Source organism: Epargyreus clarus, unplaced genomic scaffold (genome assembly GCF_041222505.1).
Source record: "Epargyreus clarus isolate Ecla_fem2 unplaced genomic scaffold, WU_Ecla_fem_2.2 ptg000026l, whole genome shotgun sequence".
Classification (NCBI taxonomy): domain Eukaryota; kingdom Metazoa; phylum Arthropoda; class Insecta; order Lepidoptera; family Hesperiidae; genus Epargyreus; species Epargyreus clarus.
In genome coordinates, this window is record NW_027332233.1 from 7,167,303 (window position 1) to 7,183,643 (window position 16,341).

The window sequence follows — 16,341 nt, forward strand, 5'->3', positions numbered from 1 at the left end:
TAAGGCAACTTTTGAATCTTGGAATGTTAGAATAAAAATTGTGCTTTGCACTTCATTCTATAATCTAATAATCTTTTCCGCGCTTCCGAAGGAAAACTTCGATAAAAACTGGCGCACTGCAAAGGTAATTGCAAAATATCTGCATCCATAGAATCCAGTCGGAGATGATTTTAAAAACTAAAAGAAAACTCGGTTTGAAATGTATACCAATAAAATCCTAGTGGCCGACTTTTCAGAAAATTACAGATATATTTTGGTAACCAATTTGTTTTTACGATTCGCATCAATTCAATAAGTTTTCTTGGATTCCTACAACTTTTTCTACGAGTATTTAACTTCGCTTTTACTCGTAACTTAAAAAGGTTTATTAGGTTAAGTTCCACTCAGGTGGTAAAAGTCCACATAATTGGATCGGGTTATAAGCCTATTGACGAAATATTTAATAAATTAAAGTAATATATTAAATATCATATGTATGACGTCACTATTGGAGGATTCCCGTCCCATTCATGTGAAAATATACACCTATAAATATTTTTGCATTGGTTTCACAAAATATTTAAAATGTGAGTTTTATTATTTTAGTAGAGAGCCCTTTGCACTTATATGAGCGTGATTTAGCGTTGAATCTTATTTCCTTTTAGTATTTGAGTGTGTCTCAAGACAGAGCTGACACGACGCGTGCCGACTTAGTCCTTGGGGATAACGACGCATCCACGACCGATTTCAATCGAATTTGGTTCATTACAGAAATTACCAATTTCCATCAGTCAAACCGTGTATTAATTCCCTACTGAAAAATAAATAAAATAGGCGAACTGCAAGTCGAACTTGCCAGAAGAGATCCGTAGCACCAAAATTTCTTATTTTTTATTTTTAGTAAATATTTCTTATTTTAGCAGCTATTGAAGTGTCTACTTATTGCGCTTTATAAAAAAACAATTAAAGAAAGACAAACAAACATACAAGATACGCGCGAAAAACATAACCCTTCCTTGGCAGTCGGGTAAAATTGTCGAAAGAAAGCAGTTTCTTTTATGATGACCCCCGTTTATTTTCAACTTATTTTATTTTCAGTATTTGTTGTAATAGAAAGAAAGAAGAAAAAAAGAAAGAAAGAACGGTTCAGGAGATAGAGCCCTGTGACAGACGGACAGACAGTCGCGTCTTATAGGGTTCCGTTTTACCCTTTGGGTACGGAATCCTAAAAAAGTAATTAAAATCTACAAATATACCCACAGAAGTATAGTGAGTGAAATGTCCGTTGGATGTTATTAATTAAATGAGGTGCGAGCGGTGTTCGCATGATTAATTCAGTTAGCCTTTATTCAAGGTCGCCTTCGAGGCACCGTAGATGCCTGTGGAGGTTTCTCTTTAATTTATAGCAAAACCTAGTTTCGATGTTAATAGTTTTGGGTAGGTAAATAAAACGTTAATGTTTGGATTACTTGTATATTGTCTATTTAGATTACTTTGTAGGATGAACTACCATCTACAGACATAGCGTATCAGACGCCTATAGACAAAATACTATTAGTAATATACAAATAGTTTTAAATATTGTATGTACATCTAACATTTTCAAGGTGGACCCTTTGTGGTTCGACTCCGGTGGCACCACAGCAACACCTATTTCTACCTAATAACAGCAGTGTTAGGAGCTGCTGTGTTCCGGTTTGAAGGGTGTGATAAGGGAGACAGACTTTTCCGAGGCGTTCCAGCTTAGTCCTCAGGAGTAGCGGCGCATCTGTGGCCGACCTCAGGTGGGAATATCTATTCCTATCTGGGGTTGATTACAGATGTCCATGGGCGGCAGTAGCCACTTACCATCAGGTGGACTGTATGCTCGTCTGCTACTCCTATATTAAAAAAAAGTCATAACACAACCGTGCAAACACTAACCGTATCACTCAAAATATTGTTTAGTAAAATATGATTTTGTCTGTCACGGTCAGTGTCTGACACGATCATTGTATAGATATGAACGGAGTCACGAGTTAATCACAAGGGATGTAGAGACTAGTATAATAATAAATGTCATGTACAGATGGAGAATACTGGAAGCATCCGCCAAACTTTAATAATACGTTGACACTAACTGGAATCTAACTTGACCCAACATACGAGTAACCAATAATCTAAGTTGACCACTATCCGTCGACACATCCGCGGTTTAATTTATAAGAATTAACTGGATAGGCATAGGCAGTGATAGCCTTGTTGTTAAGAAACTCGGCCTCTCAATCGAGGGGTCCGAGGTTCAAATCCCACGCACCCACGCACCTATGATTTTTTTAAAGTTATGTGCGTATTAGAAATTAATTGTCATTTGCTAAACGGTGAAGGAAAAGTTCGTGAGGAAATCTGCATATCTGAGAGATTTATAAAAAAAATTAAAAGGTATGTGAAGTCTACCAATACGCACTTGGCCAGCGCGGTGGACTATGGCCTAATCCTTCTCATTATGAGAGGAGACCCGTGCCCAGCAGTAGGACAGTAATGAGTTGATGATGATGATGAACTGGAGGCTAGTGATAACCGGATATATCATTAATAAGTACTGAGTACAATCACTCCTATCCTAATAATACCTTATTTCGCCGTTAGTGATATTCCTACTCTTTTTATTATTAATAAAAGGATTATTATAGAACGACGAACTAAAATAATTCGTTTCAAAATTAGAAATATCATAATTAGCCCAGCGTAGTATGTTATATCGGTAAGTAGTAATTTAAAACTCATTTAGTAGACAGAAATAGGCATGTTATGCTTTTGTAATAATCTACAAATAATGATTCCTATTTACAGAATCGTGCTATCCACAATCAGTATCCCTTAAAGTCACTATACATCAGCCCTTAAAAATCTACGAGAGGTAATTATTGTCTAGACGATATTTCCTTAGAAATAATGAAAGAGACTCAAAAGTTCCTTTAAGTCCTGTTGAAAAAACTTGACTCATTTTTACCAATTCACGACTCGACTGGTCTGTTACGTCTTCAGTCTTGAGTCTTAAAACTAAAGAATTAGTCGAAATCTTTTAACCTTAGGGCTGAGTTGTTTCTTAAAGACTTATAAGACTCATTGACAAGTTTACTGGAACTGTTTGAAGTGGAAGGTAGACTCCAAAATTATGCGCTTAAGCACCAAAAGATGTGAATCTATATTCGTTTCGTTTTGGCTTAAACGACTTGCACGACTCAGACGGGAGTCCTAAGAGTAAAACGACTTAACCACTAAGTATTCATTTCAGAGCCTCGTATTCTAAAATTAAGCCGAATCTTTTAAAACACTATACTATTATTTGACATATTATTGTTATAGTTTTCAAGAAAAACAAACAGACAAGCGGGTACAAAAACTATCAGAATCTCAAAGAAGATGTGATTCTTAAAACACACTCCGAAAGTGATAGCAGGAAAATGTGTGCTCTACTTTCTATCGAAAAGAAACGAAGGTTTTTTATTTTTTGTTAATTTCTTCGATATTACAAATTTGAATGACAGTTGAACGACTCCGCTAATAGACATGTAGTTGTGATGATGTTTTTTGATAACAATAAATGAAACAAAATAATCATAACATAACAACTTTATATATGAAGTTCTTAATTCCATTTTGCGGCAAACCTGTCTTTGAAGTCAAGACTTAAGTGATCTTGATCTTGAACTATGCAACTACTAAAGATGAAGTATTTCCTCAAGACTCTTCTATGATAGTTATTTGGTTATAGTTTTTTTTGTAAGAATGACTTTTTGTACATAAAAGTTCTGAAAGTTTTGCTATAGAGAGTATGTCTATAAATTACTAGAGAGAACTGCCCAATATTAATCAGCGACAAAATAATTGTTTAATTACTTTTTGCAGAAATATTTTCTGGTATATTGCAGATTAAAAACAATGTATTCTTCCTGAATATTCGTACATATTTAAATGCCTTAATAAGATAGAACATAAAGAAATAATTTTATCTTCTATCAACAGTGTTAAACGCTGCTGTTTCAAGTGTGTGGTAAGGGATATAAAACTAATACGAGGCATTCCAACAGTCCCAAGGGTTAACAGCACATTTGTGATCGAGCTCTAGTAAGACTCCAGTTATCAACGATTAATAACAGATGTCCATGAGCGGCAGCCGTCAATTACCCACACGTAACATGTAGCACAGGTAACGAGGTACCGCTATATATTACAAAAATCCAAAATTCAAAATCAAGACGCACGGATACATTAAAATATTATGAAGCATCATCCCCTTGATAATGGAATAAAGATAATGGGAACAGAATATCTAGTCTGATAATAATATTATATTTTATTATTTGACGAGTCATTCCATTATAAACTATAGTAAAAAATCTGTATAGATTTCTGCTATTGTTTTTAGTATTATAATAATAAGAACATATGCATTATGCACTCATTTTTTGTCCGTCCGTTAGTGCGAATTAGATTATTTCATGAAAGACCGAAGACATTTCGAAAAACTTTCACACTAATTTAGCATGGATTATACATACGATACACTCCTTTTTAAACTAACATTAAGCGTCATCCATATTATGTATCCTTATAGAAACATAAAGTACGTATGTAAGTATGTACGCAATTAGCCACAATGTTTATGACATGTACATGTAAAAGTAATTATAAAAGTCGGTTAAACATGTTTGATTAGCTCTACACAACGAAGTTTCAAACAAACTTTTCCATCAAGGAGCGTAGAGATAAATAACGCGGGAAATATGACGCTAATTGCTACGAGCGTCTACGCCGCTACGCCGTAGCGTTCCCGTAGACGGTCATTGGACTGTGTGCACTTGTATTGTATTGTAGAGCCACAATTATCCCGATGATATAATTGACCCATTTCGTAATAAATTTTAAATAGGTTGCAGTTATTTTATTCTGCGAAATACGATATGATTATTATTGAAATTAAATTAAGAGAACATTCAAATGAATAGTTTACTTATACGTTATGTTTACCACTTTCATTATTTTTTAGTGTTATTTGACAATAAGTAGGATTCATCTAAGAATAACCTAAACTACGTATTTTTAATATTATTTTCTTTTTGTTATTTATGTACTAGGGTTTACAACTATTTTGGTTGATAATTATAATCACGATTCTTTTATACTGGACACTGTTAAGCTGTACGTAATCTCTTATCAAGCAGTGTAACAAAGTGTTTACAACATACAGTTTGACATAATGTGTGCGAGCTTTTTCAAGGTCCTTCGAATTTGGCCTTCGATTAACCTTAGCTTAAAGAACAACAAAGTAGCTATTTTTAAGCAAATTAGTTAATGAAACAAATCTTACCGTTTCGACAGCTGCCTCAGGATTGCAACACAGCAACCGCAGCACAATCACATGACACAACAGTGTACTGTACGATCACACGCGGTATATTACTACGGAACTGTAGCCTGAGTTGACTGTTCGACGTGATGTTTGATGTATTTGTTGTGTATCAGGTAGCGATCGGCAGCAGCTGTCATCGGTGCGCGGAGTCGCGCGACGCGTCCGGTGCGGTGACGGTGACTGAGCCGGGCGGCGCGCGCTCGCAAGACCGGTCGATATACGCGGCAGAATAAACACGCCGTACTAGTAACCGATGTTGCCAGCGTCTCGCCCAGGGTGTTGCCGTCTCGGATGTTTGCCGCGGTTAACTCAAGTGCTCGCTCGGTGTTACGCTCGGGATTTCCTATGCGACGCTTGCCCCGCGAAGCGATTATGATGTACGGCTGTTACGAATTTCTTCCACTTTAGGACGATTCTATCTGAATATAATCGCTTTTATAAAGATTTAATTTTTACAGTATCTTCAATAGATATCGGTCTATATTTTAATCGCATAAAAGTCCTTAGATATATATCTTCGTTTCATACATTCTAAAATATTCTAAGAAAGCTCACGTAATATAATTTACACGTAACCGCCACTTATCTATATTTGCTACAGTATGATTTCCATAATAAAGCCATCTGTAGTCAGATGGGATCATCCTGCAGTTTTGTCTCCCAACTTCATTGGAATCAGACTAGTTATCGCCACGTCTTCGCTAAAGTAATATTACGTATGAGGATTCAAGGCCCCATTTTACAATAAATTGGAAGGCTTCAAAGGAGAATTTACGGTTGAATCATTAATCCGAATACGCAAGCAAGCGAATTATGTTACCTTGTGATTATTTTTGTTCAATTTACAAAGAAATCGTTGTTTAGGGTACATAAAATATTCTTTTAACATCATTATATAAACCTGATTAATAAGATCTACTGAAAGAATATTTGTAAAATGTATTTTGAAAGATCAAAAGATCGAAGAAAGACGAAAGATTGAGGTACAATCAGTATGGTTCGATGAGGTTAGTGGACCTATTTCTATTGCGAAGCAGATATTGTATTTCGGTGGAAGCCTTTGGTTGCCGACTCACTTACAAATGAGGCGATCTTCCTTCAAAACCCTTCTATATGGAATTGGTTAAAGATACCGAGGAGCGACAGTGACCATCATTACTGAAAGCTTTTTTACTACTTCGATCTTGTAAAAAATGCTGGTCGCATTATTATTTAAACAAACCAGTGAACCAAGTGAATCCACGAAAACATAGTTATGAAAATAAACCATTTACTCGTAGATAAAGTACATATGCACAAATTTATTAATAGTTAGAGTTTGCAACCCCGATATCCCGATCATTTTGAACAGTTACGATTATGTAATACGAATACCATAGGCCTATCGATTAATGTAATGTGCAATAATTTGTCCAAATGATATCGGAAATACATGAATAGTCTATTATAAAGTCATGTAATAGTTGTAGGCCAAACTATAAGAACGACTTAAACTTAATTCATTATGTTATTTAACAAATCTTTTATAGAATGATAAGACGCGTACGATGTCATAATAGTATGTTTTCGCCTCTCATACTGGAGGTCCGAGGTTCAAATCGTGTCTATATATTTGAAATCAGGTTTTTTTTTCAATTGATCATTATTGTCTTTAATTGTGAGGGAGGCGTAAGCTGTGGTAGACATACTTTTCCGACGCGTTCCAGCTTAGGCCTTAGGGTTAGAGGCGCGCCTGTGGCCGACCTCAAGAATATCTAATCCTATCTGGAGGTGATTACAGCCATGGGCGGCAATAGCCACTTGCCATTAGGTGCACTGCAGGTTCGTCTGCCACTCCTATATTATAAAAAAACAAGTAAAAGTTTATATAACAGACTTTCGTTTGATATTAAACTACTATAGTTTTATACTGTTCAATAACCTACATAACTAACGGTTACACTTCAATATCAATTTGTAATCGTTAGCGATCCATTTCCACATTCACTGCAACATTGATGTAATTTTATGACACTGGTCGATTTTAAAATTACCTAGGTACATTAGTATATCAATTTATATAATGGTTGATGTGTGTTGAAGTTCTAGTTTCTTGTATTAAATTATGAAATTAATTTTATTTTCTTTTTCTCTTTTGGGCACAGGTCTGCACAGAATAAAGGTTTAGGCCATAGTCTATCGTGAAAAACCATAAATAATTGTAATGAATTCGAACCCCAGACTCCAACTTGTAAAATTGAATTTCAAACCAATAGCATATTTAACATTATTGTTTTCGGAAATTTCTTCAATTAATTGATTTTATCCGCGTATAAAGTCACATTTCATTAGCTACATATTAAACAAATTTTGCTAACAAATCTATTTAAGAAATATGTAGGTATTTGTAAATGTATATATTTGTAAATGTAGTGAATAAAAAGAAATACGTTTTATGCTGTAAAATGTTTCATCTTTTCACGATGTATCCCATTTTACATTGATAGTCAAAAGAACTGAAATACAAAACATTTCAGACGTCGGATTGCAAAATAATTCATCTGATCGACGTTCTGCATGAAACTATCCATATATTCGAGTAAGAAGTACTTTTTATTTAAACTTACAGAAGCTTTAAGCTTTACGTACATTAAAAAGTTTCTCTTATAGTATTGCATACATCAAATTAGAGTATAAATTTTATATATGAGTATTAATAATTAATTACACGAATTAATTAATTCATTTATACCTTTATCTCTGCATTTGTAAATATAAACACTTGAAATCGCTATAAATGAAATCGTATTGTAACTTACATTACATGAGATGAAAATCTACGCATTACAAAAGTCAGAATGAGATCCGTATTATCGCTATGTAAATCAGCGTATAAGTGCATAAAAACCTACAAAATTCAATTTAATTACTCATTAAAAAAATCCAAACTTCCATCTCTTCAAAACTTTATCCCACAAAAAATTTAAAAATCTCTATCATTATCATCACCTAACTAAACTGCGCAAGTCATTATTTATCCCTAAACATTCATTAATCGGTGTAAACTATACGCTAGATATACAGGTACAATATGATATATTACATTAGGTACAATATGATATATTACAGTCATTACGTCCTGGTACACATTGCCAGGATTACGCAGACCGCATGACAATAACGGATAGTAATTCCCTTTGATAGGTTTCAGGGTTAGTGAGAGGAACTACCCATTAGGGCGATCTATTATTTATCTGAAGATTCATTGCCTTTGACAATTATTCGACTATGTCAACGCATTGCTATTCCAATGCTGGACACGGGTCTTCTCTCATGATGAGGAATTTAGGACATGGTCCACCACGTTTAACACATGTGGAAATAAATAGACTTCACGACCCTTTGAGAATATTTTTAAAAACTATTCTAACTCTAGTTTCTCTTCAAAATACATTTTCTTTAAGAATGTATGGTATCGTAAAATATGTTATTACTAAGTAAGAGTAAAGGATAAGACAGGAATACAAATGTATACAAATGTATAGCGTACACGCAGTCCCGACAAAGGGCGTACAGAGGAACACCGTGGGGTTTTAGGAACCGCCGGTAGGAGTCCGGCATATCCTCTGAAGGGTCTCTCCCATGAAGGGTTTCCCCACGACAAAAAAAAACAAGGAATACAAATGTATGACGATTTTAAAATAAAAAAATCGGTATCGTAAACTACCTCAATGGCTGTCTCTATGATAAGCTCAAATACATATATCTCTTTTTCAAATGCAAATAAATTACACCATTAACCTTTAGTCTTACAAAGGAATTAAAATAAAACGAGTAATTAGTAGAGAATGAAATTTTAATGATTCGATTTGCGAAGGTTAATGAAATGTCGACATTACGACATTCATTGCACCTGATGAATTTTCAGTTCATTAAATCAAAGAGAATTAATTTTTGATGATTAAAAATATAACATAATTATGTCCATTAAAATTACTATTAAATGCACCTGATGAATTTTCAATTCATTAAATCAAAGAGAATTAATTTTTGATGATTAAAAATAAAACATAATTATCCATCCATTAAAATTAATTAAATTAAGTTGTACATAAATCAAATGGCACATACGAATTAGATACATTAGGATAATTACAGATTACTAGGTTTTCCCGTCTTGATCCATATTCAACTTTATGAATTAAAGCAATGTGCCCAAAGTGTAACAACGGAACCCTATTACGATAAAAAGTATAATAAAATCCCTTACGTATTTTCATTTTATTTCATCTTGCCAGCAAACTTTCTTATTAACAACTGCTAAACAGTTTACAACAAACAAATTTGATACAGAGATTGATATACAATTGGAGCTTCACTAATATCCGTTAGTCATAAACGTTAATCTTAACCAATTTTTATCTACCATGCTTCGAAATTTGTCAACATTTAACCGACTTCAAAAAACGCGATTCTGAATTCGACCGCTATATTTGTTACGTCCACAATTTTCTCAAAAACTCATCCAATTTGGATGGGGTTTTGGTTATTAAAATACCTCAAATGTATTAGGCCTACACTATAAACTATAAAAATGTAAGGCCACAATTATAACAAAAACAATATAATAAATTTCTTATTATATGATAATTCACAAAACCTTAGCATTCCCCAAAGTATAAGTACGCCTCGTGACCCCACTTGACCAAGCCACTTATGCTACTTATCGCACCCTTCTCTCTGTAACATAGTAGCTAAATAACCTATGAAGTTATAGAAATAAAGGTATTTAGAATAAATGAATAATAATATAAAAAAGATTCTCACATGCTCCTAACAACTTTGAAATTACATAAAATAACTGGCCAAGTGCAAGTCTAACGCACATGGAGGGTTCCGTACCACCAACATTTTCATTTTATTTTTATTTTTAGTATTTGTTATTACGGCAGCCACTGAATTAAATTCACTGTGAAAATTTAACTGCCTACATATTACGGTTCAATAGATAAAGCCAAAAACGTCGAGTAATAGCGATTTCTTGTATGGCGACCCCAATTTATTTTCCACTTTTTTATTTTAAGTATTTGTTGTTATAGCGGCTACCATTATGCATCCTCTGTAAAAAATTGAAGTGTCTACCTATTACGGTACCAGACGGACAGACGGCCAGACAGCGAAGTCTTAATAATAGGGTTACCGGAATTCCTAACCACTAACCGGAACGGAACCCTAATACAATTGGTAGTTTAGACCATTAAATACTAAACGGTTACTTTTCTTTCAGAAAAGTCTCAACAATGATCACTTAAGGTTAAGGTAAAAAGCTTCAGTTACTTCAATTTCTTTGCAAAGGTACGATTTCTTAAGTGAAGTTGTTGACTTAAGAAACAGTTGTTGACAGTTGAAACTTTGGCCTAAAAATAGTTGAAGGAAATCGTTCACAAACAAAGAGTTGAAAAAATAAATAGGACCTAAAGTTAAGGTCTTTATTCAAAGTAATCTTAGACGGATTACTAACTATTAAGTAAGTATTAAGTTTATGATACTAATATAACAACAATAGTGGACTTTAAATATAAAAGATCTGCTTAAAAGTTATAAATACTTAGTAAAATCTAGAAGACTTTTAGAACTTAAGAACCTTAAGTTAAGTTTCACAATAGTTAATATTATGTAACACATAACCAAAGCAAATATCGAGTGATAGCCTAGTGGTTAAGAAACTCGGCCTCTCGATCGAGGGGTCCGAGGTTCAAATCCCAGGCACCTCTGATTTTTCAAAGTTATGTGCATATTAGAAATTAATTATCACTTGCTAAACGGCGAAGGAAAACATCGTGAGGAAACCTGCATACCTGAGAGATTTATAAAAAAAATCTCAAAGGTATGTGAAGTCTACCAATACGCACTTGGCCAGCGCGGTGGACTATGGCCTAACCCTTCTCATTATGAGAGGAGACCCGTGCCCAGCAGTGGGACGTTAATGGGTTGATGATGATGATGAATCAAAGCCAAAAGTGTATTAAATATAACACACAACTAATTTACTTTTTGATTTATGACTAATCAAATAATATTATTTATTCATTCATGTCGATGCGACTAGTTCAATAAACGTTTTGAAATGTTTATACATTCACAATACTGACGTGTTAATTGACTGTTTGTTTGTCTTGTTAAATGTAACACATGCATGTACGGTTTCAATATGAAAAACAAATATTGATCTATTTTTGGGTACACGTTGTGTATTAGTGAGTAAATAGTTTGAATTTATAATGCAGACACTTCAATAAGTATATTGGATATATTTGGCATATTCATATATATTATTTAGAAAAAGTATGAATCGAAATTCAGTGCGAAACTCTGCTTCCGGAGTGCCACGTTATTGAATTTTAAAAAGATGTCCAAAATGTAATTTGAACAAAATATTTTGATTTTCATTTATCAGTAAGATCTGGTGGTTATAAGGTGGTTAATTCGTAATTACTCCCCCTCACTAAACTGGTTTCCATATTAATAGTACTGTTATAATGCCTTATTTAAATATATATTGTATATTGTAAATAATATAACAGTATCATGAAATAATATTAATCCAGGAAGTATTCACATACTTGAGAATATATCCGGCCGAGAAAGCTATCCAAGAGACCCGAATAATCCCTGTCCACCCCATTATGTGTTGATAAAACCGAAGGATATAAAGAATAGCAGGGTAAAACAACCCTGTTGTTGTTAAAACACCTCGTATGAGTCCTATATCACTATTTTATTCATGAGGTCACAAAACACGTTTTACTTCCAATATTTTTGATAATATTTTGTTTACTGACACGAAAATATGTATTTCGCTGGTCTTTTAGCATTCCCTTTTAAAACATCACTTAAATATTCCATACAAAATATAACCCCTCTGTATCCCTATCAAATAACCAGGTTTAGGACACATTTTACCTAGTGAAGAGTAAAGTCCTTTTTAGAGGACTCTCTAAAGGACTCTTTACAGGACAGTTTCCATCCAATGACCTCATACCGCTAATGTAACGTGGACTCGTTATAGCACGTTTATTACGCTTGTGGGGTGTAAATGGGCCTTAAATTTTATTTCTTCGCCGTATCAATCTCCTTAACGCAATCCCTAGCACCTGCTTTACTTTATCATCGGATGCTTTAATAAAAAATATATTATGACAAATTTTATAAGATGCTATATACATATATACACACACAAAATACGATCCTTACTAAATAAATAAATAATATCCAAATTTTTGCCCACCTTATACAGATATATACCAATTTCCGCCTTCTACAAATTATCAAATTAATATTAATAACGATGCAGATAAATTGTGGAAAAATATAATTTGCTAAAAAGAAACATTCTAAATAGACAAAAAAATGCACATACATTATCGTAACTCCTCAATATTCCTCAAAACTTTAGCATTTGACCTAAATTATTTTTATAATTATCAACACACCACAACGTAATCTGTTCACAGTTATTATTTAACCAAGAAAACAAACCACGATAGCTCGGATAACATTAAACAGATGCACGACAAACAACGTGATCTAGGTATTTATTACCACCACAGAACAAGAACAAACCTTATATAGGTCTAGCTTTTATATGTACATAGTTATTAATTGTACTGTCGCTAAATGATAATTGAAATGATTTGTCTTCAAAGTTTTTATATACGAGTAAATTGCTTTATTTGTATGTATCTTGGGGTCAATTTACAGATGATTTTTTCTTATGCCCAGCCAATTAAATTGAACTTTTGTATACACGTCTCGAATGAAATTTGGCGGACACTCCAAGAGAATGTTTACATAAAAATAATTTTAATTGAGACGCTTGGTATATTATACATTGCGTTTCTGCTTATGACTATAGCTAAAATTACGGCAACCGAAATTTGAGGTAAAGTTTCTAAAATATTGCATTATGACAGCATTAACCGGCTTCTACTGCACCTATATGATGTGATGTCTATTTTTATGTTTTTTTATTCAGTAGCAGGCGAGCATATAGACCGCAAGATGGTTAGTAGTCATTGACTAGCAAGCGTGCTTTTAGTCCACTTGATGATCAGTGTCGGACAAGGACATCGGTAAGCAACCTCATATAGAATAGATATTCTATTTAAGCCCGTTTATATATGCCTTTCCATTCCTGAGTAGGTACTAAGATGGTCGCCTTAAAAGGAAATCAGCCAGCATCCATACCCTTTCACCGAATCACAAGAACTAATTCACGGTAGAAATATGTGTGGCGATGGTCGGACTAAACTAGTTCTACCAACTTTCAAACATTTAAACTAATGTAACTTCATTTATTATTTATAAATGTTTTAAGTATTATATAAGAAATTATATTACATTATTTTTTGGAGTTTACTCCTTAAGAAACGATTTGAGTTATAAGGCCCGGTACGGAAATTTTATGAGGAGTAAAATCAAGTGTAACACGAAAAGTTGAGGCGTTACGTAGAAAGAGACAAACATATATATCCACACTTTACGCGCAACACCAGTGAAGTCACTGAATAGAAATGTCATAATTTTATTTATATCACGGCGTGCGTAAATTGACGTTTTACGCACGCTTCGCGTGCGCAAAACCCCCATTTCCGACCCCGTAATATAAAATTTTATACAACACGCGGACGAAAAATGTTTTTCTGACTCGTGTGATTGCAGTCCTCGCCTGCGGCTCGGCCTGCAAACTCACACTTGTCAGAAAAAAATTTTTCGTCCTCGTATTGTAATGTACTATTTTTTGTACTAGTGACGTGAAGGAATGCGTTGTATCGGTAAAATAGGTTCACAAACTACATATTAAAAGTATTTTTAGCCACAAATAAAACATAGATAATTTAAAATAAGCCAAATACGAAGGTGCTAAACTCGGACATGTATACATGTCCGTGGACGGTTACGGTACATTTCGTTTCGGACATGTATACATGTCGCTGAGCGGCAACGTACAATCCCTCCCACAGATCTATATCTTAATAGATCCCGCATGTGTACGTATTAGCGTGGCCAAAACTCGGGTTAAAGGAAGTGGATTCAGCTCACTTCGATGAAATGTCATTTAGTCCGAAAGTAACATTTGTTGTCATCGGATGTCAATTGACAGCAATAAACATGCCGAATTGCGCTATAATAAATTGTGTAAATTCTACAAGTAAAAGTAGCCGCGATAAAGAAAATATTTCCTTTCATACGTAAGTACCGTTTTTCTTAAAATATGTGTTATTTATTTTATAATTAATTATTTAAAATTTGTTGTGGTTTCACAATGACAATTAGTTACTGACTGTGTTTTATCAAATTTTTAATCCATTGCAAATTTTGGTTACAAAGTTGTAAAGCTTCTGTATTAAAACACGCAATGAAAAGTAAAACGATCGATATTTCATCTTGTTGCTTAAAGATGATTGTCATTGGTTATTTCAAAATGAGTACCTGGGGTTGTACATGCCAGTTTCTTGTTCTCGATTATTTAATCGATTTTCGAAATGGATGAATAATAATGCTGTCTTAATAAATATTTTGTAACATATTTTTTTATTCTAATCATGTTAATGTTTTTTGTTCTTTAAATATTAAATATTTACCATTAAATTTACAGGTTTCCAAGTGACCCAAACATTAAAGAGAAATGGATTGACGCGACCGGGCGTAAAGATTGGTTCCCAACCAAATATAGCCGAATTTGTTCGGCTCACTTCAATGAAGGCAGTTTCAGGGAAAGTTTCGAAGACTGACTTCAATTGCAATACCGACTATGAGTATTTTAAAAACTATCGCTGATTATCAAGTTAGTGAATTTAATTAAGCTTATCTAGTTAGGTGGTGCTAATAATAACATCGTTATAGTTTTAAAGGGTTTGATAAAAAGATATATTTATTTACGGCGTTACGACTTAGCCCTCGGGGATAGAAACCCAATTGGGACCGACCTCAAGTAGAACTTAGCTACAATTTTTTTTAACTTTGTGTAGTGATGTTAAAGTCGGTTGTATTTTAGTTAAAAAGTCTTTTTTTTCATTATATACTGGTATAAATGAATGTTCTACATTGTACGATTTATTTATTCTCTTTTTAGGTATTACATATTATTACAATAACTTGATTATTCTTGTGATTTACAGAACTCGGACCAAAAACTTACAGCAAACATGCCGTTACAATGTAATACGCCGAGAAAAAGAAAATTGGAAAACGTACCTATATAATTATCTTGCGAAAGTCAACATCGGTAACATAATATGACTCTGCAGTTCAGGACGTCTTTAAGCTGATATTTACCTTTTATGTGTTTTACAGAATTTCCCCCAACCATCTAAATCAAATGACGATACATCTTTAAGCACGCCTAGCGGATTGCGAGTGCGCCTACGCACCATCGCCATAATCAAATAACGATTTGTTTACAACTTTCTATGAGAACTATGTATATAAAACAGTGTAAGCTACCTTGATGTAGCAAGTGTTTTTATTTATCATTTTATGTATTTGTTCTTATGTTAAAAAATGAAGCAATATAAGTTTTTCTAGGTCTATTATCCATTTATAATACGGCATATACACGGGGTCTACTGAAGTCGAAGGACTTCAGTTGGCCCCATGCTGAGACTATTTTAACACCAGAATTTAATAAATGTTTAAGCAATATTTATTTTGTATTAAATCTTTTTTCCGTAGACATCTTGTTTTATTTTGTTGACTAAATTTATGGACGACACGGTAGATTTTGATAATGATGATTCGGCGACTTTTTTACCAAAACATTCGCAGAGCACTAGTAAAATAAATCTAGACGATCGATTTCTCGATCGATTTTTCGATTTCAAAATCGATTTTTATAGCAGAACCGAATCGACTTTTGAAACGATTTTCTCTCTGACGGAGAATTAACAATGCACATCTCTAAATCTTTCTTGACAAGTGTCAGTCGA

General features: G+C 33.7%; 1 protein-coding gene and 1 long non-coding RNA gene across 2 annotated transcripts in view; one reads left to right on the forward strand and one right to left on the reverse strand.

Moving 5' to 3' along the window:
- Hs3st-A (Heparan sulfate 3-O sulfotransferase-A) overlaps positions 1 to 5,543 on the reverse strand; it is a 102,928-nt gene extending 97,385 nt beyond the window's left edge. The window contains exon 1 of the mRNA XM_073087635.1: positions 5,333 to 5,543. The gene's annotated coding sequence lies outside the window, so the exon portion shown is untranslated. The remainder of the gene's footprint in view (positions 1 to 5,332) is intronic.
- A 9,586-nt stretch (positions 5,544 to 15,129) lies between these two features.
- On the forward strand, positions 15,130 to 16,162 carry LOC140753559 (uncharacterized). Its single transcript, XR_012103586.1, has 2 exons — positions 15,130 to 15,200; positions 15,535 to 16,162. It is a non-coding gene; the product is annotated as an uncharacterized LOC140753559 (long non-coding RNA).
- The last annotated feature ends 179 nt before the right edge of the window (positions 16,163 to 16,341 follow it).